Raw genomic sequence first — 15,201 nt, 5'->3', positions numbered from 1 at the left:
TATGTTACTTTATAAAATATTTTTTACAAATATCATTATTTAAATAAAATCATACAAATCTTATATATTCGCAAGTAATTCTGCAACTAAACATGTATGTTCTACGACATGAATATTTATATTCCATAGACTAAACATGTTTTGTATAATAATATATTTTGTAATGCTTTACTTGTAAAATATATGTAATCTGCAAGATCAATAAAATAATGATGTTTGTTGAGCATCATTCGAAAATAATATATTTTGCACTATTTTAAGTTATATTTTACTTATAGGACATACATGGACTCCAAAAATTCCAATAAACCAGTAGAATCCATAAAATTTAACTCATACATTCTCTGAAATAATATCTTCTTTCATCTTGCCAACTCTGAAATAATATCTTCTTCCACCTTGCCTTGTACTGTTCAAAAAATGAATATTTGGATAAAAAGAAATTTTGACCCCAAATCCCGTCACAAGTATATTTTTTGTATGATAAAAAATTTTATTCAACTTAGACATTTTGTGTAATTTGTTTCTCATCTAACTCATTTTTGTATTTAAATTTTTTCTCTCTTTCCTTCTTTTTTTATTAAAATTATTTAAAATTTGATAAAACAATAAAATATAAATTTTAGTAACTTTTATAATAGATTAATGGTCTCAACAATATTATAAATTAGAGAATAAGAATCTTGTTAAACTCCGAAATATATTTCCTTATATCATATCAACGTGTAAATGAATAATTTTAGACATTTATTGTTAAATTATTTACGTATTATTTTTTTGTTTTGGAAGTAGGTAAGTAGATAATTAGGTACTTAACATAATACACACAAAATCAATCACTATTTCGTAAAAGTTTATAGAAAAGTTTATGCAGATTTATTGGTGACCTTTATTCTATTTAAATTAATTATTTTGCATCATAAAACGCATTTATTACATTTCTGTAAAATAAGATACTACTGTCTATTTTTCTTAAAGGTTAAATTAATTGTGTTTCTTAAAGTTAAATTTAATTTAAAACTCATTCTTAATCATTTCAATTATATTTATAAGGTATAGCTTATGATAGTTATAAGTTTAATCGTCATATTTTCAAAATACATCGGATAGTTGTTATATATTAACTGAATTTTTTATGCATAACAAGTTCTGAAAGGATCGTACGCATTGATGAAATTGTGAAATTGTATGAACAGTAGATGTGATCACTAAGTACTTGAATAGAACAGTTAAATAATACCACGTCTACATATAAATCAGGAAGATGAAGACAAGACAAATACAAAGAATCAATACATTAGAAGAAGTTTTGAAGTATATTTATAGGTCACTGAAAGAAGTTCATTAAAATATTCATGCCTTCAGTAAAATTTAAGGTTTAAAGTCTTTCAGGGTATCAGAAATGTTGAAGATTCAGTGTAAAGTTGCCACCGGAATATTTCAACGTATTAACATTAGTTGAAGATAGACAGTGTTTGAAGCATAATCTGAAGAATTGAAGACATGGTAAAGACTAGGGTTAAAAAAGACAACTACAGTCTTGAAATTATACCCACTGAAAGGAGTTCATTTTAATGTTCAAGCGTAAGTGTAGAACGGATAATGAAATTGTAACACCCCCAGATCCGGGGTCGGGAATTCGGGTTGTCACAGTCTTTCTTTTCTTAAGTATCACTTAACTTAAATTAGAAATAAATAACTGCATGTTGTGACCCCACAATAATACACACTCCACAACACGTTATAGTCTCAAAGATGAAATTGAAATAAGTAACAATAACTGAATCCACAATTTAGAAGTTATTACAACCCAAAATTATTACTTAATAGGTTTACAGTTTTTTTCCATTATACATCACAAGTTATAATTATACATAATTTGATTCCCAAAAGCTGAATGCCTAAATTACAGATAGATCTACCTCTACAGCAATGACGGCTAAGATATCAGCGGGTAGACGCGGGACGCTTCCCACGCTCTTGCGGTGGGTCTGCTTGAATTGGCCATCTTTCCTAACGGTTGTTGTGTGATTAAGAAATTAAGCAAGAGTGAGCAAAACAGTTCACCAAAATAACATGTATAATATGATTAATAATGCAAGTATCTGAATCGATAACTTACTGAAAATCTTTATCAAGTGTACTATAATCATTTACTAGATAGACGTTTAAAAAGATGAAGTTACAAAATACTCCAATATACTTATATCTGCTCTGAATACTACTTGAACTAGCATTATTCAATGTATAACTGGTATTCAAAAGTTCATCATATTGATGAGGTTACAAGATAAAGCTTGTATAAGGTCAATTTTCGAAATATCATTTAAAAGATGAAGTTACGAGATACTTCATTTTCAAAACATCATTTTGAATGCTTGACCCTGCCAACATTCATCGGTCACCCAGACCGTAGCTTTTCGATCGGGATATTTTCGATAATGTTGCAGAAAATATCCAAACCGGATGATGAACTAATATGGGAGTTTGCCGCGCCAGGAAGTCGACTCACGATGATCAGTCATTTTCGAACAACCCACAAATATCTACATGTAGAGGAAATCCACCGGAATTTATCATCTACCGGCCTTTGACTCCTAAGAAATGAACCACCATAGTGGAACTTCCGGGCGCATTAGGTCCAATAATAAAATAAGGTTGGGCTCGCGCCACTAGGCCACTTACGTCACTCCTAGTTCATATGAAATCCATGACTCTGAAACGTAAAGCTCGTCTCCCCTTTCCCCAAGTAGAAACTAGTTGACCAGACTTCACAAAGAAGTCTTATCTAGTTGGAAGGAGAAACTCGCCAATATTTCCCAAGTGATGCTTGTTAATGGATTAAACTTGTTCCATGTATTATTTCCTGAATATTGGGTAAGTAATCGGGACTCTCTTTATCCACCTGGCAACTTCGTTGCGAAGATAAAGATATCCCCTTTTTCTTGAGCCTGATCCCCTATATTTTGAGTGAGTATTCAACTCCCCACGAAAAGGAAATATTTAAATTTGAAAACGATTTTGGGGTCCGTTCTAACTTTTAAAATCATTTTGAAGATTTGAAAATATTTTGAAAATGTTTGAGGTAAAGATGATTTAATAAAATAAATCAATTTTAAAATATTAGAATAATATATAAATAGTATTCTTCAAAATAATATTCCAATAAAGAATAGCTTTTATTAAAATAAATGAAGTAAAAGTTTTGAAAATAATACTTGGAACAAATAATATTTAACAAAAGATATACTTATACGAAAGTACAAATTTTATTTAAATAATAAAAAATAATGTTTGATAATTATTCAAAACTGCTGAATATACCTTATTCGATTAATAGTTATAGAAAACTATATATATAATATACTCGGGAACATCGCTTCCCGGTTTAGAAAAATGTTCAATTTTGGGTTCCCTATACTAAGGGTATACGCAAAATGCTACTTGTTATTCCCAAGGAACTAACAATGAGATTTACAGAAGGGGGATTGAATGTAAATCTCAAAACTTTTTCAAGTTTTGAGCAGTTTCAAAGGCTAAGTATTTTGATGAACAGATGTGTGTGAATTGCTTTGAGCAGGTGCGGACAGATATATATTCAAGACACAAATGTAAAGAACACAAAAGCTTCAAAAACTTTTCTGGTGAATTTGTTGTTCCACCAGAGATGTGTATTTCAGAAAATTTGTGATTCAAAGAATTGATCACAGCTGCGTCCTAATACAAACTAGATAATTTTCTCTCTGGATTTTTCTAAACAGCTCTGGAAAAATTCACACTCTAATTACTAGCTGCAACTTGGTTTATATATCACCAAGTTTACAAGTGAAGACAAAAGTACAAATACAATTAAAAAGGTTCTTCACATGTTTCTTCTTCATTTCTCTATCCAATGCAATCTAGGATAATCTGTGAATCTTTGAATACTTCCTTGTTTGCACCAGAATGAAAATGTTGCATTTTCTTGATTCCTCCAAGAGGCTACCACATTCCAATTGTCTCTGTCAACCCATGTGCCTCTGTCAGCTTATGAATTGTCACTGTCAACTGCTATTGAACTGAGCATTCGTTGAAGCTTTCATCCGTTGATGGCTTTATTCGTTGATGCTTTATCAGTTGAAGCTTTATCCGTTGATGCATTAGCAGTTGAAGCTTTATCCGTTGATGCACTCATCCGTTGATGGATGTTATCCGTTGAAGCTTTAGAAACATCCATTGAAGCTTTGTTTCTCATCCGTTGAAGGCCTTTAATTTATCAGTTGATACTACTTCATTTATACAAAATTACAAGGCATAAAATATTTACAATTAACCCTCCTATTTGCATATCCACTAGTAGTCAACATGACTTATAATTTCCCACAACATCTAAGAATTATTACTTAAATACAGAAACTGAAATGTGCTACAATACTAAACTTATTTCTAAGTAAAGCTACTCCATCAACGGATAGTCAGAATGGTCTTATCCGTTGAGGCTACAAACACTAGATTTCTACTTAAGTGTTTTGTTTAACTTATCATCAAACTAATACACATATTCCTAACAATCTCCCCCTATTTATGTCTACTAGAATTGTAGGCATAAATTTGGGTTTATCTTGATGATAACAAAACACTTAACAAATATATGAACTGAAATCAAGTAGAAATTCAAAAGTGCTGTAAAAGTGTATGTACTGAGATAGAATTGAAGAATTACATTGTTTCCAAGGATGCTCCTTTAGGCTGAGCAAATTATTTTCTTTTCATTTGATCCCTTGTTTTCTTCCCTAGCCTCCTGTCATTTTCCTCTACTTGGAGTTAGAGTTGTCTGTAGAATTCAGCTTCATCTTCTTCACTGATATCCAACTTAGATTGCATGTCCTTGAGAGTTTCATTACTGGCAATTTTAAGTTGGTCTTCAAGTCTGAAAAATCTTCTGACTCCTTTATTGTCTCTGAACTCCATCAGCCAATGAGGTGATTTATGAATTGTAATTCCATGCTCAGGTATGAGTAATGTTCTAGGCAAGGAATTAGACTCCCACCAAGTTTTCCTTATGCTGGCAATCTTGTTGAGAATCTCAGTTTTGGCAGTCCTGGTAAAGCCAGAATCCCTTTTGATAGCTGAGTAGACTCTAACCAAGGTAGAATAGCCTTCATTCTGAATTCTTTGAAGAGGCCAAGTCCTTTCCTCACTTCCTTTATACTTGAACACTAGCCTTTCTGGGAGCTGTTTGTGTGCACTTATTCCCCTTACTTCCTCCAGCTCATCCAGATAGGGTTCAATATCTGTAAATTCTTTTATGTCACAAATGTGAACATAATCATCCTTTGAGGCTTATGTCTTAGGCTTAGGTTTATATTTCTGAGTGAATTCACTTGAGGTTGGGGGAGGTGTTGATTTGGATTTTCTTTTCAGTTTCTTTGGTGGTGGAGAGGTAGTTAGGAAGGTAGGCAAGTTGATGGTGTCCCAATCAATAGGTTCCTCTTTAGGGATGATTGGTTCACCATGGACATTTATACTAGGATCAGCAACAAAAGGTTCAGGAATGGAAGGTAGTGGTTTAGATTTTGATTGGGTTTCCACAGTGTCATCTCCAATCTTCCTTTTTGCATTAGCCTTCTTTTTGTTCCCTTTCTGCCATTCCTTTCTTTCCTCCACACTCTCACCAATCACATTCCCCATATCCATATTTCTGCTTTTAATCTTGTCTTCTTCACTCTTGTCTTCAATCTTCTTCTTTTCTTCAGTCTGACTTGACTTTAGCTGTTTTTCAAGCTTTGATTGTGCTCTTTTGTCAGCCTTCATCTTTTTAGCTTCTTCCTTTAACCTCATGGTTTCTTCCCTCTTGGCTTTTGAGAACTTGGGATGTCCTTGCATCACACAGATACTCTTTCCCTCTCTATAAATGATAGCCATATTCATTCTTTCCACTACATCATTGGTCTCTTTGTGCTTTATGATGCTACCATCCAAAACTTTGTCTTCATCAGGTTTTGGAAGAGGAAAATCCACTTCTTTTGGTTGACCAAAGTTTAGAGGGTTCTTTGTAGATTCCCTGTTGAATCTAGTGGATGGCTTGAGTACCATGGGTTTCAAATTCCTGAAAGAAGTTTCTCCAACCTTATTTTTCCTTACTGGCGTGTGCTCAATAATGATTGGCTCAACCTTTGTGCTATATTTCACAGATAATGATTTTGAAGTTGTAGAGCCAAACACCTGTTGCATCCTTTCATCAATTTTTCTCCTTTGCTCCTTTACCTTCATCTCAGCTGCTGCTAGCTGGATTAGATCAATTCCATCAAGCTTTCCTTTGATTTGAAGTGTTGGAGAAGTAGTGATGGTAGGAACTAGCACTTTGGATATTTGAATGTTTGTAGATGGCTCTCCTCCCCCTTCCACTTTATTCTCCCCTTTTTTGTTATCATCAAGGAGATGAGTCAGGCCTTGTGCTTTAGCCAATTGCATTAGAAGACTTGTTTGAGACTGTTGATTTTGAAGAATGGTTACCACAGAGTTTTCAATAACTTGAACTCTGTCCTCCAATTTGGCCAGCCTCTTTTCAGCATCTGATTCTCTTCTCAGTCTCAATAACAAGTCTTGCATGGTACCATAGGGCATGACTGAATCCAGCTTCTCAGAATTGTAGGATTTCAAGTCAGCTATATCCTTCTTGAGTTCATCCACACTCAGATTCTGTCTTAATTGCTGTAGCTTCATGAGATGTAGAGAATCTAGGTGGGCTTGAAGAATAGCCTTGGTACCAGCATTGGAGGTGTTCTGAATGGCTTTTTGGATAGACATGATTTGTTTGACTAAGGATACATTGAATTGTCCTGGTGTAGACTCCTTTGTCAATGCCCATTCAGGTAAATCTGGAATAGAACTTGGGCCTTCATCTCCCCCTAAGTTCATGCTTCCATCAAATAAAATAGAGTCATCATCATTAGAATTTACTCCAAATTCTTCAGATGGCTCACCGGCTGTAGAAGGCATCAAGTTGACAGCAGTTTTATCCCTTTGTAGAGATTCTGAAGTATGTACTAGATTTAAAGTCTTTTCTGCCTCCTCATTGCACTGAGTAGCCAATAATTGATAGGCTGATACAGGATGAGTAAAAGTGTGAGAATCCAAGGAAATGTTATCAATTACAGCTTTGTAATGTTGCTGAAATTGTCTTTCCTTTTCAGCATCATCCACAATCATTGACTCATTAGCAATGGCTGAATCCACCCTTATACCTTCTGTACCTGCTTTTCTCTCAATTTCACTCTTTTCTTGCATCAGGGGCTCCCCCTGGCTCACACTCCTCACACCCTCATCTTCACCTACTAAGGTGGCACTCCTCTCACTTTCTTTTGCCATGCTGAAAGAAATAGCATGCATATTTAGACTCTCGAACTCTCCTTTTGCCTGGGAGCAACCCAGCCTCTCACTCAAATTTTCACTCCCTTCCCTCAATCCTAGAAGTGATTGTACAGTAACTATGTCTTCTACACTTGGAATTGAGTCAGTTGTTTGTGTAGAGACTATCAACGGATAGGGAGTATCCGTTGAAGTAGAAACTGATGGTATCAACGGATAACTGCTGTTAAGCTTATCCGTCGAAGAACAACCACTAGTCAACGGATGAGGAATATCCGTTGAGGAAGGAAAAGAAGTAGAAATTGAAAGTGACATAATTGTTGAATCTGTGTGGATTGATTTTAATTTAGTTGACACAGATTCTTCAACTAAGTCTGAAAGAATTGGCTGATGATCCAACAAATCATCTAAAAGATGATGATCATCAGTATTTGAGTGGGGCTCCTCCCTGAGTTGTAAAGAGGGAGAATCAGGAATTGATGTGAATATCATGTCCACATCCAGAGATGGTGATGGAGAATTTGGTGATTGATGTGTGTCAATTTTGAGAGAATGGGGCTGTGACTCCACATTTGTTGGAGTCACATCAAGTTGAATTTGAGAAGGCATAGATACAGGTGGGTGTATTTGTGCAGTGTGTGCACCCTATGTGGAAACTAAGGTTTTGACCCTCTTTCTTCTTGCAAAGGCATTTACAGGTGAGTGTGTGGCTTCAGTGTCCCTCCCTCTTTTGTTCTGTGTCCCTGGTTGGGGACTATTTTCAATAGCTGCACCCTTTTAGGAGGATGCAACTAGGGATGAGTTTGAATCCTTTTCAACCACCACAGTCTTTTGAGAAACTGTGGCTTGGCTAGCTGGGGTATCACTCACCTCTCCTACCTTATCCTGGGGGGTTTCTTGATGTTCACCCCTCCCCTCACCACTCACACCCTGTTCACTCCCCTCAGGGTTTATGGTAGTTGTTACAACTGTTGTCTTTTGAGAAACAACAGAGGTGGCTTTCTTTGACTTTGGTTTTGAAACTTTAGGTTTGGTGGCCTTGGTAGGAATCTGTTGGGACAAAGACACAGATTCCATGGCCACACTTGAAGGAAAAGAAATAATGGGGTTGAAAGTAGTAGGAGTTGAAGAAGTATTTACCTCACTTACCTGAGGTGCATTCATTATCGGTAAGTATACCAATGGCACCTGATTGTTGAGGTTAATTCTCAAAAGGTCTACAAGGACCCTTTTCTCTTATGCCCAGCACTTGAGTTTATTACTCTCATTGGTTATGACCAAACCTTCAGCAATATGGTTAGCCAATAACATAAAGAATCTAGCATAGTAGATGTTATGAGGTCTATTAGCTTTGTTACCTAACCTGGTACCTAATTCTAGCATAACATAGTTGCTAAAATTAAAATACCTATCAGAAACTAGCATATAGAGCATATTAACAAGAGATGAAGTTATTGCATCAAAATTACTAATTTTCCCAAAGAAAACCTTGATAAAGGCATCACCAAGAAAACTCCATTCTTTCCTAAGGTCTTTTCTTCTAATACTCCCTAAACTAGCAGAATTAAAAGAATAGCCTATGGAATCTAACATGCTAGATACATCATTATTAGTGTGTGGTGTCATGGCATTGTTCTCAGGTAGTTTGAAACAGGACTGTAAATCATCACAGTTAATACAGTAATCTTTACCTTTGAGAGTGAAAGTGATGGTCATATTAGTGGGGTTGAACTCTGCAGTTGTCCAAATCTCCTCAATTACCTCACAGTAAATAGTTGGAGCTTCCAGCATTGCATAGCTTAGTTTACAGTTCCTGATGAAGTCCATCATCTTGTGATAATCTGAGTGGGCTTCATTCTTTTCCACCAAAGCTACGAAATTGTTTTTCTCATAGACAAATCCAGACTGGGACATTATCTTTACTACTGGTGCTATTGTAGTGGGTAGAGGTTGCAGAGAAAAGTTGAGAGTTTTGGGAGAGAAAGAGAGTAAAAGCTTTTGAAAAATTGTAAGAAAGCGTAAAGTGAAAATAAGAATTCAAAGGGCTTTTATACTTTCTCAAATTAAAACATAAGGAGAATGATTAAACAATATTTTTAAGTAAATTACAGCCGTTTGAGAATAAAGAAAACCGTATGAATTCTAAAAAACTGCCTTTAATACAAATACATACAACTGTGTATATATATGTATCAACGGTTAAGTAAAAGAATCAACGGTTGTGACTCACTTAAAAAAACTGATGTGACACTTCAACGGATGAGGTAAACAGTTATCCGTTGAAGATTAACACAGTTTTATCCGTTGAAGGATAAAATTACCAGAAATGTATTTGTCTTTCAACGGATAATGAACATCCGTTGATAGAACAATTTTGGCTTTCAAGGGATAGGGGATATCCATTGATAGAATAAACTTTACTTAAAGCCAACTTTGTTCTTGCAACAAATTTATTTCAGGCTACAAAGCAAATTACAATAAGGACATGAATTTATGAATAATTAAGCATACCTAGCTCACTTACTAATCTTGTGACTGTTGATTCATCAAGTGGCTTGGTAAATATGTCTGCAATCTGCTTCTCACTTGGAACAAAATGAAGTTTCACTGTACCATTCATCACATGTTCCCTTATGAAGTGGTACTTGATGTCAATGTGCTTGGTTCTTGAGTGCTGCACTGGATTTTCAGTAATGGCAATGGCACTTGTGTTGTCACAGAATATTGGAATTTTGTCAACATTTAGCCCATAGTCAAATAGTTGATTCCTCATCCACAGTATCTATGCACAACAACTACCAGCAGCAATGTACTCAGCTTCAGCTGTTGATGTAGAAACAGAATTTTGCTTCTTGCTGAACCAGGACACAAGCTTATTCCCTAGAAATTGACAGGTGCCATTTGTACTTTTCCTGTCTATTTTGCAACCTGCATAATCTGCATCTGAGTAGCCAATTAGATCAAAAGCAAACTCTCTAGGGTACCAAATTCCTAGATTTGGAGTCCCTTTGAGATATCTGAAAATTCTTTTAATAGCCACTAAGTGAGATTCTTTAGGGTTAGCTTGAAATCTAGCACAGAGACATGTAGAAAACATTATATCAGGTCTACTAGCAGTTAAATATAGAATTGAGCCAACCATGCCTCTATAACTTGTAATGTCCACAAACTTTTCAGCCTTGTTTAATTCAAGCTTGGTGGCAGTGGCCATGGGAGTTTTTGCAGATGAACAATCCATTGAGTCAAACTTCTTTAAAATATCATAAATATATTTAGTTTGACTAATGAAAATTCCACCACTAACTTGTTTAACTTGTAAACCAAGAAAATAAGTTAGTTCTCCCATCATGCTCATTTCATATTTACTTTCCATTAACTTAGCAAACTTTTTACAAAGTTTATCATCTGTAGAGCCAAATATAATATCATCTACATAGATTTGAACAAGTATTGTAGAGCCATTAACATTTCTAAAGAAAAGAGTTTTGTCAACAGTACCTCTTGTGAAGTAATTATCTAGGAGAAATTTTGACAAAGTCTCATACCAGGCTCTAGGTGCTTGCTTTAGTCCATAGAGTGCTTTCAACAGATAATACACATAGTCTGGAAAGTTTGGATCTTCAAATTCTGGAGGTTGGCTTACATAAACTTCTTCCTCCAATTCTCCATTCAGAAATGCACTCTTGACATCCATTTGATAGACTTTGAAATTGGCATGGGCTGCATAGGCTAGAAAGATTCTGATGGCTTCAAGTCTTGCAACTGAAGCAAATGTCTCATCAAAATCTATTCCCTCTTGTTGAGAATAGCCCTTGGCAACCAATCTAGCTTTATTCCTTATGACAATGCCATTTTCATCCATCTTGTTTCTGAATACCCATTTTGTATCAATAGAGCTCTTGTTCTTTGGCTTGGGTACCAGCTTACATACCTTGTTCCTCTCAAATTGGTTTAGCTCCTCTTGCATTGCTAAAATCCAATTTGGATCCAATAGAGCTTCTTCCACTCTCTTAGGTTCCTCCTGTGATAGAAAACTACTGTATAGACATTCATCTTGAGTAGCCCTTCTAGTCTGCACCTTAGATGTTGAATCACCAATGATCAATTCAAAAGGATGATTCTTGGTCCATTTCATTTGAGGTGGTAGATTAGCTCCAGATGAGGTTGCCTCAGTATTGTCATGATGTGAGATAGAGTATTGATTGGTTGAAACTACCCCTGAGTTATTGATCCTTTGAAAGGAACTGGGAGTTCTATCAACTGATGAAGTAAATTGATTATCCGTTGATAGACTATGATCAACGGATGCTTCATTATGTACTTCAACGGATGATGCACTTTGTCTTTCAACGGATGCTGCATTATGACTTTCAACTGATGCAACATTTTGTGCATTATCTAAAGGCAGATTTTGAATCCTTTTCGAGGTGCCTTCTCCATCATTCTCATCTTTACTATCATCACAATATATCTCAATGTTGTCAAATTTGAGTCCTTCATGATGTCCCTCATCTGTTAGTCCATCAATATTTTTATCATCAAACACAACATGCACAGATTCCATAACAATGTTGGTTCTTAGATTGTAGACCCTATATGATTTTCCAGCAGAATAACCAACAAATATCCCTTCATCAACCTTTGCATCAAACTTTCCTTTGTGATCAGGTTGGTTCCTTAGAAAGTAGCATTTGCAACCAAAGACATGAAGAAAGTTTAAGGTTGGTTTTCTTCTCTTGAACAATTGATAGGGAGTCATGCCTTTTGCCTGATTGATTAGAGAAATATTCTGAGTGTAATATGCACAGTTAACAGCCTCAGCCCAGAAATATGTTGGGAGTTTTGACTCTTCAAGCATTGTTCTTGCAGCTTCAATTAGTGATCTGTTCTTCCTTTCCACCACACCATTCTGTTTGGAGTCCTTGGAGCTGAGAACTCATGCATGATCCCATTTTCTTCACAGAACAACCTCATGGTAGAATTCCTGAACTCAGTTCCATTGTCACTCCTGATGTTCCTTACTTTGAAATCTGGATGATTGTTGACTTGCTTGATGTGATTGATAATGATTTCACTAGCTTCATCCTTTGATCCAAAAAAGTAGGTCCATGAAAATTTTGAGAAATCATCTACAATCACTAGGCAATATCTTTTCCTTGAAATTGACAATACATTGACTAGTCCAAAAAGATCCATGTGTAACAGTTGTAATGGTTCATCAATTGCTGATTCAAGCTTCTTACTGAATGATGCTCTCTTTTGCTTTCCTTTCTGACAAGCATCACACAGTCCATCCCTTGAGAATTCCACTAGAGGCATTCCTCTAACTAAGTCCTTTTTGACTAGATCATTCATTGTCTTGAAATTCAAATGGGACAGCTTCTTATGCCATAACCAACTTTCATCTGGAGTTGCTTTGCTAAAAAGACAAGTAATTGATTCTGCATCTGTAGAGTTGAAGTCAGCCAAGTACACATTCCCTTTTCTAACTCCAGTTAAAACCACTTTATTGTCCTTCTTACTTGTGACAACACAGGCTTCAGAATTGAAGGAAACAATATTCCCTCTGTCACATAGTTGACTGATGCTCAATAGATTGTGTTTGAGGCCATCAACTAATGCAACTTTATTAATGATGACATTTTCTTTTGAAATCAAGCCATATCCCATAGTGAACCATTTGCTGTCATCTCTAAAGGTTATGCTAGGGCCAGCTCTCTCCTTGAACTCTGTGAGCAGGGTGAAATCTCCTGTCATGTGCCTTGAACAGCCACTGTCCAAGTACCATAGATTCCTTCTTTTTCCCTGCACACAACAAAACCAAATCAAGTTGATTTTGGTACCCAAGTTTCCTTGGGTCCAGCCTTGTTAGTCTTTTTCCTAGACTTCATACTTCCTGCACCTTTTGACTTAGGTAACTTTGGGTCAACCTTGGTCTCAGATGTAGTTGGTTGAAGTGTAGGGTTAGTCACAGAATCATTTAGCACATTTGGTTGAATTTGATAAGGCATAGATTGTGTAAACATGTTATTCCACATAGGCATGGTGTATGGCATTTGAGGCATACTGAATGCAGCAAAATAAGGTTTATTAACATATGGCATGTTTGCAAAATATGCATGAGGATTCTGTTGAGACATAACAGGCATAGCATGCAGAGGTGACATAGACATGTTAGGCATGGAAGGAGTTAAAGGCATGGGAGCATTCTTAATAGACTTGCAGTTAGCAGATAAATGATTAACACTTTTACAATACACACAACTTTTTCTAGGAGCATACTTATCAGGTGTGTAATTATTGTGTTTATTAATCCCTACCTTCCCATTTCTATTAGATTTCCTTTTAGTTTTCTTTTTATCCTCAACCAACTTAAGCCTATTTTTCAACTGATCTAAAGTCATGTGTCCTATATTCACCTTACTGGCATCTTTGGATGTGCTAGCTTCTTCTTTGACAAAGTTATTGGAAGTTGAACCAAACTTCTTATTGAGATTTTTCAAATTGTTCTTTTTAGAATCACTTGCCTCTTTTAATTGATGAGCCTTCAACGGATGCTCCTTTTCTTCCTTCAACGGATAACTTTCATCATCTGTTGATTCCACATCCGTTGACAATCCATCAATTAATTCTACTTCCTTTTTATTTTTCTTCCAGGCATTCTCACAGGGTGATTCAATTCCCTGAACCTTGACAATCTAAGACATCCCTAGATGTTTTCCAGGCCTTGATTACATCTTGCTCACGTTCTAATTGTTTAGAAAGAATTTCTACTTTCTTAACAGATTCTTCTAGTTCACTCTCAACAGATAAGCATTTGATTTTAATCTTTTCAAGCTCAATTGCCTTACCCTCTAACACAGCATCCTATCACTTAAAGACAAATTATTCTCTTTAATTCTTGTGTTTTCTTTAGCTACTGATTTAAGGAAAACACGCAAATGATATAATTCATTGGACATATCATTTATAGCTTCATTGCATTCAATTTTAGAAAGCTGAGAGAGGTCAGTAGTAATTACCTGGTTGCTTGATGAACTAGTTTCATTTTCATCAGAATTAGCCATCAGGGCTAGGTTGACATATTCCATATCATCATCTTCATTGGCTCCATCCGCTGCCCAGTCATCATGAGTCAGAAAAGCCCTTTCCTTTTGTTTGAGCAAATCGGAATATTTCTTTTTGTAATCCACTTGCTCAAATTTCTTCTTCTCAGAGGTTGGCTTTCTGCACTCATTTGCAAAGTGTCCACTTATGCCACAGTTATAACATTTGAACTTAGATTTGTCCACCATGTTCTTGTTTGACTTAGTGAATCTAGCATTTTTCTTGAATTTCATCTTTGCAAACCTCCTGGACAGAAAAGCCAGATGTTCATCAACATCATCAGAGTCATCTTGACTGGAATTATCTTCAACCTCAGCTACTTGCTCCTTTCCCTTGCTTGATTCTGATTTGCTTGTGCCAATTTTGAGACTTGGCATTGTCTTTTCTTCATTCCTGGCTTCAGTCTTCTCATTGTCAGCTACAAGTGCAACTGATCCACCTTTTCTCTTTCCCTTTTCCAACAGCTCATCTTGCTCCATCTCAAGTTCATAGGTCTTCAAAATTCCATATAATCTTTCAAGTGTGAAGTCCTTATAATCTTGAGAATTCCTTAGTGAAACAGTCATAGGCTTCCATTCCTTTGGTAGAGACCTCAGAAATTTTAAGTTGGAATCCTTGACTTGGTACACTCTGCCATACAACTTCAATCCATTCAACAGTTTCTGAAATCTATTGAAGGTATCATTCAGTGATTCTCCTTCTTCAAAATGAAAGTATTCATACTGTTGAATGAGAAGCTGCATT

This window comes from Apium graveolens, chromosome 7 (genome assembly GCF_009905375.1).
Source record: "Apium graveolens cultivar Ventura chromosome 7, ASM990537v1, whole genome shotgun sequence".
Classification (NCBI taxonomy): domain Eukaryota; kingdom Viridiplantae; phylum Streptophyta; class Magnoliopsida; order Apiales; family Apiaceae; genus Apium; species Apium graveolens.
This window is presented reverse-complemented; position numbering follows the sequence as displayed.